This window comes from Solanum pennellii, chromosome 4, assembly GCF_001406875.1.
Source record: "Solanum pennellii chromosome 4, SPENNV200".
NCBI lineage: Eukaryota > Viridiplantae > Streptophyta > Magnoliopsida > Solanales > Solanaceae > Solanum > Solanum pennellii.
In genome coordinates, this window is record NC_028640.1 from 14,348,832 (window position 1) to 14,364,179 (window position 15,348).

Below are 15,348 nucleotides of genomic sequence, written 5' to 3' on the forward strand. Positions count from 1 at the left end.
AAGGGGTTTCTCCTTGTATCAGACTTCCTAGTACTCCAAGCTTTGTTATTCTGGGAGATTTTTTCTAATTTTTCAGCGATCTCGGCATAAGGACATTCTCCATAAGATCCACCTGCTATAGTATCCAACACCGCTTTGTTGTTATCATCCTGTCCCCGATAGAAGTATTCTTTCAGTGACTCATCATCTATACGGTGATTTGGAACACTTCTCAAGAATGAGGTGAATCTATCCCAAGAACTACTAACTGACTCTCCTGGTAGTGCCACAAAGTTATTCACTCTGTCTTTGTGGTTTAGTTTCTTGGAGACCGGATAGTAGCGTGCTAAGAAGACATCCCTCAGTTGATTCCAAGTAAAGATGGAGTTGTATGGGAGCTCAGTGAACCAAATAGCAGCCTCTCCCGTCAGTGAGAGAGGAAACACTCTGAGCCCTATTACATCTAGATCCAAATCAGGCCTTCCCACACAACTTTTACACACTGCCCTTACCTTAGCTATATGGGCATGTGGATCCTCAGAAGGTAGCCCTGAAAACAAACCTCTGGCAGTGAGCATTTGCATCAGACTACTAGTTACCACAAAAGTGTGGCCAGCGGGTAGAGGAGGCAAAACCAGTGGCCCATCCGAATCTGCTATGTCATCATAGCCTCTGTAGTATGCTTGGGGCCGTGGAACGGGATTTTGTCCCCTCTGTTGATGTTCACCCGGAGCATCGGGTAACATCTGACCATGAACATCAACCGGAGCTGGGATGTTCTGGTTCGGATCCTCATCATTTATTCCCAAATTACGATTCATATTGCGCAGTGTACGCTCTAACTCGTGATCGTAGGGAAACAACGGTTCTCTTCCTCTCCGTGTATTTGACATACAAGGAGGATAGTTCTGAAAAGAAATCAAAAACAATAAAACAAAGTAAAATCAAGAAAATATCAACTAAACTATAGTAATAAGTTCAAATTAATCTAAAAGCTATTTTCCCCGGCAGCGGCGCCAAAATTTGATACGCTCAAACTTACTTCTCAAATAAGAAGTAAAGCGGTCGTGTCAAGTAAATAACCCAACTAGTGAGGTTGGGATCGTTCCCACGAGGAAAATAGTCTAGACTTAACTTCAACTTGTTATTACTATTGTTTGGTCAATGACTTCCTTGGAAAGTAAAAACAATAAAAGGGGGGTTTCTAGTTCTAAATGAGTGAAAATAACTAACGAAATTGAAAGAGACACTTAACAGCTTTGAATGTTGGAGTTTAATCAATTAATCAAAGTAACTAGGGTTTACGTGTTCCCCACAGGTTCATAACTTGATAATTCTAACTATAACAATTCTTTCCTAGTATCTTGCATGCAAAGTGATAAGTTATGTATTTCTAAATCCTTGGTCCGGCATCTAGAAAATCTCACTCCGCACCTTGGTCCGGCTACGTGTGTTGCTTTCCTAACCCTTATCTTTACCTCATATTAAGCATCGTATTCGATATTTGACTAAGTTATTACCTCGTACCAATCAATACTAGCCTATTAGATAGTATACACTAAATCTATGTTAATAATTCTTTTCCTATTATCTACCTCCTTGGTCCGGCAAGTAGCATTAAGGCGAGTTCTAACGTTGATCATCCGTTAAAAAGACTTCTAAGCGAAAGAATTATTAATACATGCAAGACACTATTCTAGAATTGTTATTTTAGCTAGGGTTTATCTCATTATTTGCCTATGGTTCCCACAACCCTAGTTATGGAGTTTAGTTACTCATAGCCATAATCACAATATTCAAATATATTAAATAAGAATTCATGTACTTACTTCAATGAGAAAGAATAAAATCCAAAAGGTTGCTTGATTAATCACCAAAAATCACTTGCAAGAATTCTCAAAGTAATCAAAAATCTCACGAAAAGTCTAATGATTATCGAGAATCTCACAATACAATGTTTACGAATACGGAGTTTCAACAATCTAAGAGTCTAACTATCAGGTGTCTAACCTCAAAAACGAGGTTTTTCGAACTATTTATAAAAATACCAAAACCTAATTAAACAAGAATTCTAATTGCTGGAAATCTGCCAAAACGCGGCTGGGTCGACGGACCTCGCGACGGATCGTCGTGGTCACGACGGACCGTCATGGACTCCGTCGTCCCATACTTGTGCAATTTCTTCTGCTGCTCTCTTCATTCCCCTCGACGGCAAGTATGACGGACCGTCATAGGCACAACGGTCCGTCGAGGGTCTTCGTTCCAAAACACTTCAACTCTCGGAATCTGGGTACTGGGATCACTTCTCTGAACTTCACGACGAACCTGCAGGACGGACCGTCATAGCCATGACGGACCGTCACAAGCTTCGTAATCCCACACTTGGTCAGACTTCCCCATCTTCCTTCAGCAGCTGCACTACGCTGCCACCTACGGACCGTCACAGGCACGACGGACCGTCATAAGCTCCGTAGGTGGTCTCTTCTGCATTTTTCCGCTCAAAATCTCCGCATTTAGCTTTGGACAGATTTCCTGCAAAACAAAGAGAAACTTATATCAAAATTAGCACAAAAAGGCTTTTGGACAAACTAAACTTAAGGAAAAAGTATTAATTATATCGTGAAACCACGGTATATCAGTACCAGAAAGGTGGCCTGGATCCACACCACCTAACAACCCTTATGAATGGGAATGACATTCATTGTCCTGTTCATATCAGGTTGGATCTGGTTGCTGATGTGCAGACCCTTCCCACTAATAACTGACAAAGTCATGTTAAGTGAGTATATTTGGCCGTTCAGATCTCAATTGGACACAATAAGAGTGATCTAGTGCCATTTTTAGCCTTTTTGGTTTGTTTTTAGATCCTAATGTTTTGTTTTTGTGATTTGATTTTTTCAAATAGAGTTGTTCGCTGCATAAGAAGACAGGGAATAAATGTTATATGGTCACAACACGAGAACTTGGTATTAAACGGGGTGGTACACCCAATATTGGTATTAATGGTTGTCTCACTTGGATTCCACGTTTTATGTTTATTTTTCCTTTGCATGTACTCCAAATTTTGAAAGAAATTACTTTAGTAAATATAATTACTGAGGAAGTCCAAATTTTTTTTATTTTCACTGACTCTGCTTAATTGGATTTGTTGGCTTGATAACTAAGGTAAAGTTGATATCCAAATGTTGTTGAAATGAACCAGTTTATTTTATATCTAATGTTCAAATTGAAAGATGGATTTTATGTCCTTAGAAATGCTAAGGAAGTTGTTATATTTTTTTATTCCAAAAGTTACTTTGAAACATAGAAACGAGCTAAAATTTTCCATATTTCAAGACGAGGACCTAGAGCCACGCTAGCCTTGAAAAGAGGTGATAAGTGGATTGGTATTCTGATGATTTAACAAACTAGGTGAAATATTATAGGACCATGTCTCATTAGAAGACTTATAAGGTTTAGGCAATACGAAAAGGAAAGCTGAGAAAGCTTCAACCACTACAGTTCAACCGTTGTTGCAACTGTAGTGGTTGGTGCGTGACTACAGGGGACCAATACTCTCGGCCAATGGAGTTTCACTAGGTTTTTGTCCATCTTACAGTAGTTACTTTGATATGGGATACAACCTGGTGTTTGCATTGGAATAATTACACAGAAAAATGCATTATCTTGAAGAAAAAGGTCTCATATACAACAAGGGACCTGACCGAGTGAATGCATTTAGTTTTTATTTGAGAATCGGTAACAGGGCCAAGAACAGGACCAGGAAATCCTATATAAAAAAGAAATCTAGTTAAATCAATTCATTATTGTTCTTCAAATAGAAATTACTCCTCTATTCTATTTTACGTTTCTATTTTTGGAGATAATTTAACTTTAAATTTTTTATTTCTTGACATGTTTAAATCCCATGAGATCCAAATGTTTTCTTTCTTGAATATTGAGTTTAGTCAAACTAACACACATAAATTAAAACTAAATAAGTAATGTCCTATATGGAATACGAATACTTACCTTCTTCACTATCATCACTGAAGTAGGATAGAGTTATGTAAGGATGGGAACCTTTATGCGCGTACTTTCTCAACTTCCAGACAACTTTGCTAATTCTTTATAGCTAACTATATTTAAGAAGTTTTAATTTATCAAAAACATAAAATAAATCTTGGTAATGGCGGTAATAATGGAAGAGAAAGCAGAGATAAAAGGGAAGTAGTTAGTACCATTTATCTGCTTTTGCCTTCACTAGGATGAAGCTTATAAAGGGTTCCATTCGGATTAAATTGAGCACCAGCAATACGGTTAGCCACTCTTCCAATGATGGTTCCAAAATAACTTGTAACATTCTGCACCAAATTACTTTCACTGGAGAAAACAAGTGGGGCTGTATTTTATCTAATATTAAAAAGTGGTTATTGTTAGGAAAGAACTACAATTAAATAGTGTCAAATGATTATACATTCTTACATTGTGTAATCCAAGCAAGCGTGGCTAAAGGACTTGGTGATTTGAAACAAATTTCGTATAAACTTTATTTCATAAAGTTCAAACACCTATGAGACAAAGTTTTTACTTTTTAAACTACATATTACTCAAATGGGTAATGTTTTTACTTTTTAAACTGCATATTACTCAAATGGGCCAAGAGAAAAGCTTAAATAGCGGAAAATTTGCGGGAACAGAAAAAAATGTACGCGAAAGAGGACAAATAAAAATTCAAAATAGTGATAAATGTACTAATTAATGAGAATTAAATTACCACTCATCTAAAGAACCTCAATAGAAATCCCTGAAGTTAAAAATTAATATATAAATTATAATTAAAAGTTTTGATTAACTGAAGCCACCTGGAGTCTAGCAAAAAAGGAAATCCCTTGGGAATTATGTCTCCACCTCAATAGCTTTGGAGAAAATACAATAATTAAAGTAACATAAACTCGATCTCTAATAAGGTATCCAAGTAAAATAAAATGTCAATCTCTTACCTTAAGGAAAAGTGAACTCAAACACACATTGTTTAGTGAATTCGATATTTCAAAGACCTGGTGAATGGAAAGGGTTATATAATTTTGAGCAAAAACTTTTCACATACTCTATTACAAGTGAATATGTTAGAAGCTTAATACTAATAAAGCTTATTTTAAGACTTCTGCTGAAGGATTATAAAGATTGGTGATTTGAAGTTTGGAAACTGGGTGAAATTAGACGCGATTGGAAGATTCCTAATAACCACCAATAGCGTGTTAGAGTCTTGCGTGAGACTCAAAAAGAAAAGCACAAAAGTATCTTTTTTGTTTTATTGCCAAAAAAAAAGTAACACAACAAAAACTATATGAATTATCACCTAAAACTACTAGTCTTTTCAGTTTGAAGTCTCAAACAAGTTTCAACACTTGGTCGGTGTGTATTAGCTACCCTACAATTACGTCTAATCTCATTAGGTTGCCTTGAATGATACCTTTATCAAAAGCCTTACAAAATTCTGGATATATATTAAACTCTCTACCATATTCATTTGTAATTGGGTGAGTAAAATGTGTTTGACAAGAATTCAAAGAACCATATCCAATTCAACAAGTCTTTTAATATTAATTGTCAAATACTGAGCTGTCAGTGAATATACAATGAAACTTTAAATATTTCTTCATGTGTTAGTCTTATCTATTTCTTTTTATGGTGAGAAACTTTTTACATTCAAAATTTATCTAGCAATGGCTTCCATTGGCATCAAATTTTAAAATTTGTGAAACCTGGAAGTGGGATCAACAATAAAGCTAGAATGAATAGAAAATAACGAAAATGTTTCTCTCATTTTATTTTTTAGGAAGTAACTAGATTTATAAAAGATTCACTCTTTACACAAAACACATGTCATGCATTCATTGGTTTTGTAATTTTGCAATAAAATTTATTTAAACTCAAAAGGGAAACTTTCACACTTCCCCAAAGGTATGCACAGATTATGGTCAAGAAATTTATTGATGTTGTTGTGTTTTTTTACTATATGTTAGTCACACTTATTCTTCAATTCTACTAAATAAGGATTATGACCTAAACCCTCAATATCAAAAGATCTGTAGCTGAAGTTAATTATAAAACTCAAACCCTAGATTACAATTTTAAACATCACTTCTAGACGGAAACTTATTTTTAAGCAGCAGACATATATATAGAAATTTTTATATATAAAAATTTAATTAATATCATAAACATTATAGACTTAGAATACCAAGAAGTAATTAGAATAATACTTGATTTCTCCGTCGCTCCTATTTCGTGCAAGAATAGCTAAAGCTTCCTTTCCTTCTTTCTTAGCAGACAATGTCATGAATGAATATTTACCAAGATGGGGAGTGGAGATGTGAAAAAATCACATATTTTTAGGTTTAAAACACTTGATCTAGTGGGTTTCTATCAAAAACTTAAATGCATATGTTCACACATAGCCTTAAGTATCATGAAGCCCACATCACTATAAAAAGATACAGGTCCAACAAGGAATCCTGTAAATTAGTTGAAAAAAATAATATTCACCAAATATATTTATTTAGACCATTTAATTGAGCTAAATTCAATGTTTGAGTTAATGTTAAACCCCCATACAAAATAACTTTCAACATTCTTCCACTCAGACAACATTAACTTATTATTTCAAGGTCGTCCTGCTAGTAGAGGGACAACAGGTACCGCATGCACCTGAAGTGCAACCCCAATGAGAGGTTACCAATGTTGAATTTCGAAAACCCATACAAATGATGAGTTATGATGTGACCAATCTTGATGGACAAAGAGGGGTTCGATGGGATGTAGGTGATACGTCAAGGATCCTAGAGTTTTTGAGGATGAATCATTCAAGTTTCACTGGTTCAAGCATCACTAAGGTTATGGAGAACTTCGTTGAGGAGTTTCAAAAGGTTTTTGATATTATGCATGATATTGATGCTCAGAGAGTGTAATTAGTTGCATACCAACTAAAGGGTGGCACTAGAATCTGGTTTGATCAATGGAAGAAGGGTAGAACGGAGGATGCATCGAATGTGCGTTGGCTATGTTTGAGGAGGCCTTCTTAGGGCGAACTGGTAGAAGACAAGGTACGAGAATTCCTCACCCTTAAGCAAGAGACAATAGGTATTCATCAGTAGAATTTCACCCAACTTTCCCGTTATGCTCCGGACATGGTTGCGGATATGAGGAGTAGGATGAGCCTGTTTCTTACTGGATTGTCTCATCTGTCAAATAAGAAGGTAAGACTGCGATGCTATTAGGTGATATGGACATCGCAAGGCTGGTAATTCTTGTACAGCAGGTTGAGGAGGATAAGTTGAACTATGGAGAGAAGTTCAAACAAAAAGGCTAAGACGTATGGGAATGAGTTCGGGCAGCAGAACAGTAATGCCGATCGAGCATCCTTCAAACAAAAGGGACCTGCACCCAGAAACAAAGGTGAGTATAATAGTCATCATTCACAGCACTTATGATATAGACTTGCAAAATCTCAAGGTAGTGTCGCATAAGAAGGTAATTGGGATCCTCCCTGTGCTATTTATGGTAGGAATTACCCAGGTAAGTGTTTTGATGACTCCATAAGTTGTTCAAGAGTGGTCAAGAGGGTCACTTCATGAAAGAGTGATCTAAAATCTGACAAGGTAATGTGAATCAGGGTAATAAAGCCCGATCTTCATCAGTTTCCCCCAGACAGAGTCGTATCTAGAGGACCTATTTTAGGGACTTGCATAGTCAAAAACCGCCTATATGTTATCACTAGTCTCCAAGAGCAAGAGATTTTGTTGGATGTTGTCACTGGTATGATCAAAGTTTTTACTTATGATGTTTATGCTTTTCTACACCCATGAGCAAGTTAATCTTTTGTTACTCATTATGTTCCGATGAATATTGATATTCATACTAAAAAACTTTAAAAGCCCTTCAGTGTAGAACAAGATTATACAATTTTCGTCAATCACAAGATCACCATAGCTGATTTAGTTGAGTTAGACATGGTTGATTTTGATGTTATAATAGGGTATGGATTGGCTTCATGCATGTTATGTCTCCATTGATTGTAGACTTGAGTTGTTAAGTTCCAGTTTCCTAATTAGCCACTCTTTGAGTGGAGGAGTAGTTCAACAATGCCTAAGGTTCATTTTGTTTTGTACCTTAAGGAGAGAAAGTTAGTCTCCAAGGGGTGTGTCTATCACCTACTCTAAGTTAATGATTCTAGTGTTGAAACACCTCCTATTGAGTAAATTCCTATTGTAAAAGAGTTTAAAGAAGTCTTTCCATATGATATTCCTGGAGTCCCTCCCGAGAGAAATAGACTTCGGTGTAGATGTTCTTCCTGATACTCGTCCTATATTTATTCCTCCATATGGAATGACACTGCAAGAGTTGAAAGAGTTAAAGGAGAAGTTCAAATACCTCCTACCTAAAGGTTTTCTTTGACTAAGTGTCTCACCTTGGGGTTCTCCAATCTTATTTGTGATAAAGAAGGATGGTTTCCTTAGGATGTGTATAGATTACCATCTATTGAACAAGGTTACCATCAAGAATAAGTATCCTCTTCTGAGAACTGATGACCTTTTTTATTAGCTTCAGCGTGCCACTTGTTTTTTGAAAATAAACCTTAAATTAGGGTACCATCAGTTGAGGGTAAGGGAATGTGATATTCCAAAGGCATCTTTCAAGATCCGTTATGGTCATTATGAGTTTCTTGTCATGTCATTCGGCTTAACCAATATGCCTACATCATTCATGGACCTTATCAATAGAATATTCAAGCCTTATTTAGATATGTCTCTAATCGTTTTCTTTGATGACATTATAATCTATTCGCGGAGTGAGGAAGATCATGCTAGTTATCTTGCAATGGCTCTCCAAACTCTAAAGGATAGAGAGTTGTATGTCAACTTCTCTAACTGTGAGTTTTGTCTTGAGTCTTTTAAATTTGTAGGCCACATTATTTCCAGTGATGGGATTAGAGTTGATACCCAGAAAATAGAGGAAGGGGAGAATTAACCTAGACCTACATCTCCAACTGATATTAGGAGCTTCTTAGGGTTAGATGGATATTATAGATTGTCCGTAGAGGGGTTCTCATCTATTTCGTGCCCTTTGACCTGGTTCACTTAGAAGATAGTTAAGTCTTAATGGTATGAAGCTTGTGAGAAAAGCTTTCATGTATTGAAACAAGTAATTGGTTACTACCCTTGTATTGAATTTAACATAAGGTACTCAAGGTTTTGTGTTATATTGTGATGCGTCCAGAGTTGGATTTGGTTCTGTGTTCATGCGGAATGACAAAGTTAAAGCTTATTCCTCAAGACAGTTGAATGTTCATGACAAGAACTACCAAACCCATGGCTTAGAGTTGGCTGTCGTAGTATTTACTATGAAAATATGGCGTCATTATATTTTTTCTATTAATGTAGATTTATTCACTGATCGCAAGAGTCTTCAGTATGTTTGTTGGCTGAAAAGAGTTTTATCTCAGACATAAGAGGTGGTTAGAGTTACTCAATAATTATGATATAAATATCCTCTCTCACCCACGTAAGGTTAATGTTGTTGTTGATGACTTGAGTAGGTTGTCTATGTGTAGTATCGTACATGTTGAGGAAGAGAAGAAAGAACTAGTTCAATATGTGCATAGACTTGCATGACCGGGGTTCACCTAATGGATTCCATAGAGGAAGGAGTAGCGGTGACGATCGGGGGTGAATCACCATTAGTGCCGGAAGAGAAAGAAAATCAAGACTAAGATCTATTTTTCTTGAATTGAAGGCAAATGTCCATAAACAAAAAGTGATGGTTTTTGAACAAAAGGGAGATGGAGTATTGAGGTATAAAGGTAGGTTGTGTGTACCTAGGGTGGATGAATTCCAAGAGAGAATCATGGAAGAAAAACATAACTCCAGATATTACATTCATTCGGGTTCCACAAATATGTTGTGTTTTGAGAGAAATTTATTGGTGGAGTAGTATGAAGAAGGACATTGCAGAGTTTGTTTTTAAGTGCTCCAACTGCCAATAAGTTAAGGTAAAGCATCAAAGCCCAGTGGTATGGAACAAAATATAGATATTCTAGAATGAAAGTGGGAGATGATTAATTTGAATTTTGTTACTGGCTTATCGCGGTCCCGCAATCAACATGATTCTATTTGGGTAATTGTAGATCGAATTACAAAATCAACCGTCTTTTTGTTGGTAAAGACTACCCATTCAACAATGGATTGTGCCAAGTTTTATCTTCAAGAGGTAGTTAGACTTCATGGGGTTTCAGTTTAAATTATATCAGATAGAGGTGAACAATTCATAGCACAGTTTTCAAAGTCGTTCCAGAAAGGTTTGGGGCAAAGGTTAACTTTAGTACTGGTTTTCATCCTCAGATGGTCAAGCAGAGCGCACTATTCAGTCTTAAGAAGATATGTTGAGAGCCTATGTGATGTATTCAAGGGCAATTGTGTTGATCACTTACCTCTCATTGAGTTTGCTTATAACAATAGTTACCACTCTAGCATCTAGATGGCTCCGTATGGAGCTCTTAATGGAGAAGATGCATATCTACAATTAGGTGGTTTGAGATTGGTGAAGCTGGGTTGATAGGACCAGACTTAATTCATCAAGCTGTAGAGAAAGTGAAATGCATTCAAGATAGGTTGAAAATAGCGCAGATTAGTTATAAATCCTACACCGATGTTAGGAGATGATTTGGTATATTTGAATGTTTCACCCATTAAGGGTGTTATGAGATTTGGTAAGAAGAGAGCTTAGTCCCTGATATATTGGCCCTTATAGAATATATAAAAAGATTGAAATGTGGCCTATGATTTAGAGTTGTAGTTCATCCGGTATTTCACGTTTCGATATAGAAGATATATATGGGCTAATCCTTCACTTATCATACCTACTGATGGTATTGGTATCAAGAATATTTGTCTTATGAGGAGATTCATGTTCAGATTCTGTATCTCCAAGTGCGTAAGTTGAGGACAAATGAAATAGTATTAGTCAAAGTTCTTTTGAGAAATCAGTTTATTGAGGAAACTACTTCGGGAGTTGAGGATGATATGAAGAAAAGGTATCCACATCTCTTTAAGCCCAGAGAAACTCTATACCAAGGTACTAATTCTCAACTTAGTAGTGTTAGATTTGCCTGTTGGGTGTTTGAACTTAATATTTGATGTTACTCCCTTAGACTACTAAGACTAATCTCATTTGAAGACGAATGTTCACAAGGGGGATATACTATAACACGTTGCTATTTGAAAGAACAAGAAAGAATTGGAATTTAAAAGAAACCATTATGGAAATAATCAAATTTGGAAAGTTTGACAAGTTAAGTTGAGTATGAGTTTTGGGTCAACTTTGAATGATCATAAATCCTAGATCAATATGCATTACGTGTACTACAAGTACCGTAAGAAAAATCTTTGAATTAGCTTTCCAACGCCTCTGAATTTGCTAAATTTTGAGTTTGTATGAAGGATATGCCCATTTTACGTCGGGTTGTCTAGATAAGGAAAGTGAAAATCGAATTTTAAAGGGGTATTTTGATCTTTTCATTACCCAATTAATTTAATCCATTTTTAGTAAATTATTTGGGACTAAACTGAGTTAGTTTAGTTCAAGAATTTACCAAAATGCTAAGGTTTTTGGACAAATAAATCAAGAGGAGAAAGGAGAAAAGAAGTTCAAGATTCGTCAAGTTCTTGGAATTTTTGTTGGGGATTTTTTCAAGTATTCAATCATATGATGTATGCGAGACTTAAATAATGTTGGGTTTGTTCACCCACACGCAAATTATGTTTAGTTCAGCAAAATTCATACTAAAAAGGTTGAAAGTTTGATGTTCTTAATATGTGTTCTTGAATTTGCTTTCGTTTTTGAATTGGGTTTATATTAAGGAGTTCTTGAGATTATTGTGTCGATGTATAGGGTTGTTTTAAGTTAAGTTCTTGTGTACATATACTGGTATCTAATTCTAAAGAGAGTTTGAGAAAAGAGAGTCAAATTTAGGCGAATTGGGGTTAGAAAACGAAGAAGGAAAAAGTTGGGAGAATTTGGGTACGAGGTACACGTCACAGACCAGTTCCTCAGCATTGGAGAATTATTCTCCCCATAGCGGTCACAAACTCTTCTTCCTTCAAATTTATTTCGCAACAAAAAATATAAATGCATCTCCGTGTTGCGGACTTGCTTCCAGAAAGTCATTTCTTGAACATTTCTCATGTTTAACCATCTAAAACACTCCTCAACATCATGAGATCCTTTGTATTACAAATCACAATCCTTGAATCCATAAATTCAAATTCATGGAAAGTTAAGAGCCGCGTCTAGAGAGTTCTTAGAGTCATTTCAAAAGTCTTTTTGAAAACATTTTAACATTCTTTTAAGACTTGAGTTTCGAGTTGAGTAAAGACTAAATATCAAATTTCTTTTCTTTAAAAGTGTATATCAGGACTATGTATTCCCAAAAGAGTAAATATTTTTAGATTTAAATAAGAGAAGAAACACATATTTTCAAGAGAGCGTTTAATCTAGTTTTGAGTAATTATCCCGAACCACAAAAAAAGTTTTTATTTCTAAACATATGAGATGAGTATTTTAGGAGTAGTGTTGAGCACTGATATGGGGAAGAGTTCACAATAACTCAAGTCTCCATAAATAATGTAGCCATCGTGGGTAAAAAGGGTCATGCTTTTTAGATGATTCCTTAGGGCTGTTTTGCATAGAATAGTAAATCCACTTAGTTGAGGTGTTCTATATCCCAACAAGTTAAGGATAGTTGCAGCAGTGTCGGCAAGATGTTTTATTATCGCATTTGCTCATAATGATTTGTGTTGGTTGGAGAAACTCCCACAAAAGTGTGTGTGTGTGTGTGTGTGTGTGTGTGTGTGTGTGTATGTATGTATAGAGAGAGAGAGGGAGTAATTGAGTTGTTATTATAATTTTGTAACACCTTGAGTTGCTACCAATTGGTTTAAATGCCTTATATAATATGCATCTTTACTGCTGTTTATTTCTGTATTGAGTTGAGTAAAGTTGAGTTAAGTGTTTCTTTCACTATTCATTTTAAGCTTATGTCGTATTTAGTTTTTCCCTCTCATGTTCATACATTTCAATGCACTAATATCATTTAGCCTGCATTAATTTTGTATGAGATACAAGTAACCAGGATCAGCATTTAGTGTTTCGTTGATCTAGTTGAGCACTCAAAGTGAGTTGATGACCCTCAGTGCTTTCCAGAGGATCCCTTTGATTATGTTTTGTTTCATTATTATTCTTTTTTGCTATTTTTAGTTGTTAGGATGATCGGAAGTCTTGTCCTTACATCCCTCTTACTATCTAGAGGCTTCATGGACAGTTAGATATAAGTTCTTTAGTCTTGATATCTCAGTTGCAGTTGTTTGATTTAAATACATGAGTTGCAATTTTGGTTATAAATGTTATTCTCTAAACATTCTCTGTTTATTTATTCAGACACTTTTTTTAAGATTGTGTTTAAGTACATTTTCTTTTGAGTAAGTATTCCGCTGAAAGTATACGGTTCACTTAGGGCCAACAATGGTTCTCGAGTGTCAGTCCTACCCAGGGTGTTGGCTCGAACGTTATAGAGAGAGAGAGAGAGATAAGGAGAGAAAAACAAGAGATACTAGGAAGGTTTATGAGAAAAATTAAGATGTATGCATACTGTTAATTTTATTAACTACTTAAAACAAAGTCTTACCTAAAGGTCATGAGTCAAAATAAATTATTTTATTCCTATGACTATTTTGAACTATTTAAAACATTATGTCATTGTTTAACTATTCATAATAAACTAAAATTAATACAAAAGGTATAGGCAAAATATTTAACCTGCATTACTTAAATAAATGAGGAGATAAATATTTGATAAATAGTTATTAAAGATCGAGAGATCAAACTAAAGTTAGATGTTGTAATTACCTGATTCCGTCGTTAGGGAGAAGCCAATGGATAAAGAATTGGGGGTCAGAAAACTTCTAAGTAGTAACTTGAAATTTTCTAGCCTAGTCCAAATTTGGACGAAATCCAAGTTAGGTGAGTTTAGAGTAATCTGGCAACAATTGGGTTATCTGATTGTATATTGATTACATGAGTGGATAGGTAAGGGGTAAAGGAAGTCGTACGACTTTACATAATCGAACTCGGGCAAGTAGAACTCCGAAAATTATCTTAGCATGAATTGATGGTTTCTAAGCGATGTGTTCTTAAATAGGGATCTTGAAATTATTAAAATAGTTCATTGTTTTGTGAAAGACGCTTTGGCAGTAATTTTGGTCACTATGGAGAGGTTGCTGTAGCAGGGTGAGGGTTTCTATGGCGGGTCAGACACGACTTAAAGTTGTAAATAAATCTCAAATTGACTTTATTCTGCACATCTCGGGTTTAAGAGCTAAGGAATGACCCCAGAGGTTTTCTTGACAGTTTTCCACCATTCTTAAGGCTGAAGGTGAGGTTTCCACTCCCCCAATCCATTTTTTGATTAGTAAAACTTAGTTTCTTAGGTGATTATTGTTGGGAAAGGGTTTTCAAACTGTTTGGATGGTGGGAAAAAGCCCTAATCTTGATATGGGGATCAAGGGTTTGACCTAGGATTGTATTATTGATTGTGATCCGGATAATTGGATCTTGATTCTTGATCCTTGCGTATAATGTTTGTAGATCTAGAACAAGCGGAAAGAATCTAGGAATGGAAGATTCAAGTTTCTTAAGGGATTCAAGCTTGGATTTGAGGTAGAAGAAAGTTGTGACCTCATGTTGGTGTTATATATGTTTGCAATTACTACATTATAATGCATTTATGTATGTGAATATTGCGTTATTGATCAGACTATTTGTAAATAATATTGATTGAATAATTGTGTGTCATGAATCACCTCTTGTTGAATGACTCTGAGATTGTGATTGTGGTTTGTTGAATGGGTGGGTGTCACGATCTGACATACAAAGTGGGATCGATTTCCACGCTCTGGCATAAGTAAATAGATCGGTTGCTATGTTATGGCATAATCATTGGAACGGGTACCACGTTCCGATATGTTAAATGTTTGGGGGTCGATTCCATTAGACGACCATTGATTAAGCATAACTGTAAATCTTTATAAATGTGAAATTTTGCGTTGTTCATAAATGATATTGATATTGTATAGATTAAGTGTATGCATATTTATTATATTGTTGTAATAACTTATGTTTGTTGCAATTAATGGGATAGTCGCGTGATCCTATCAGTACACAGTGGTTGTGTACTGATATTGCACTTGCTCTTTCTTTGTTGAGTACAAGGCATCTTCAGGTGGATATTGATAGACCTCAGCTAGGTAACTATTTAGCGTGAACAAATTCAAG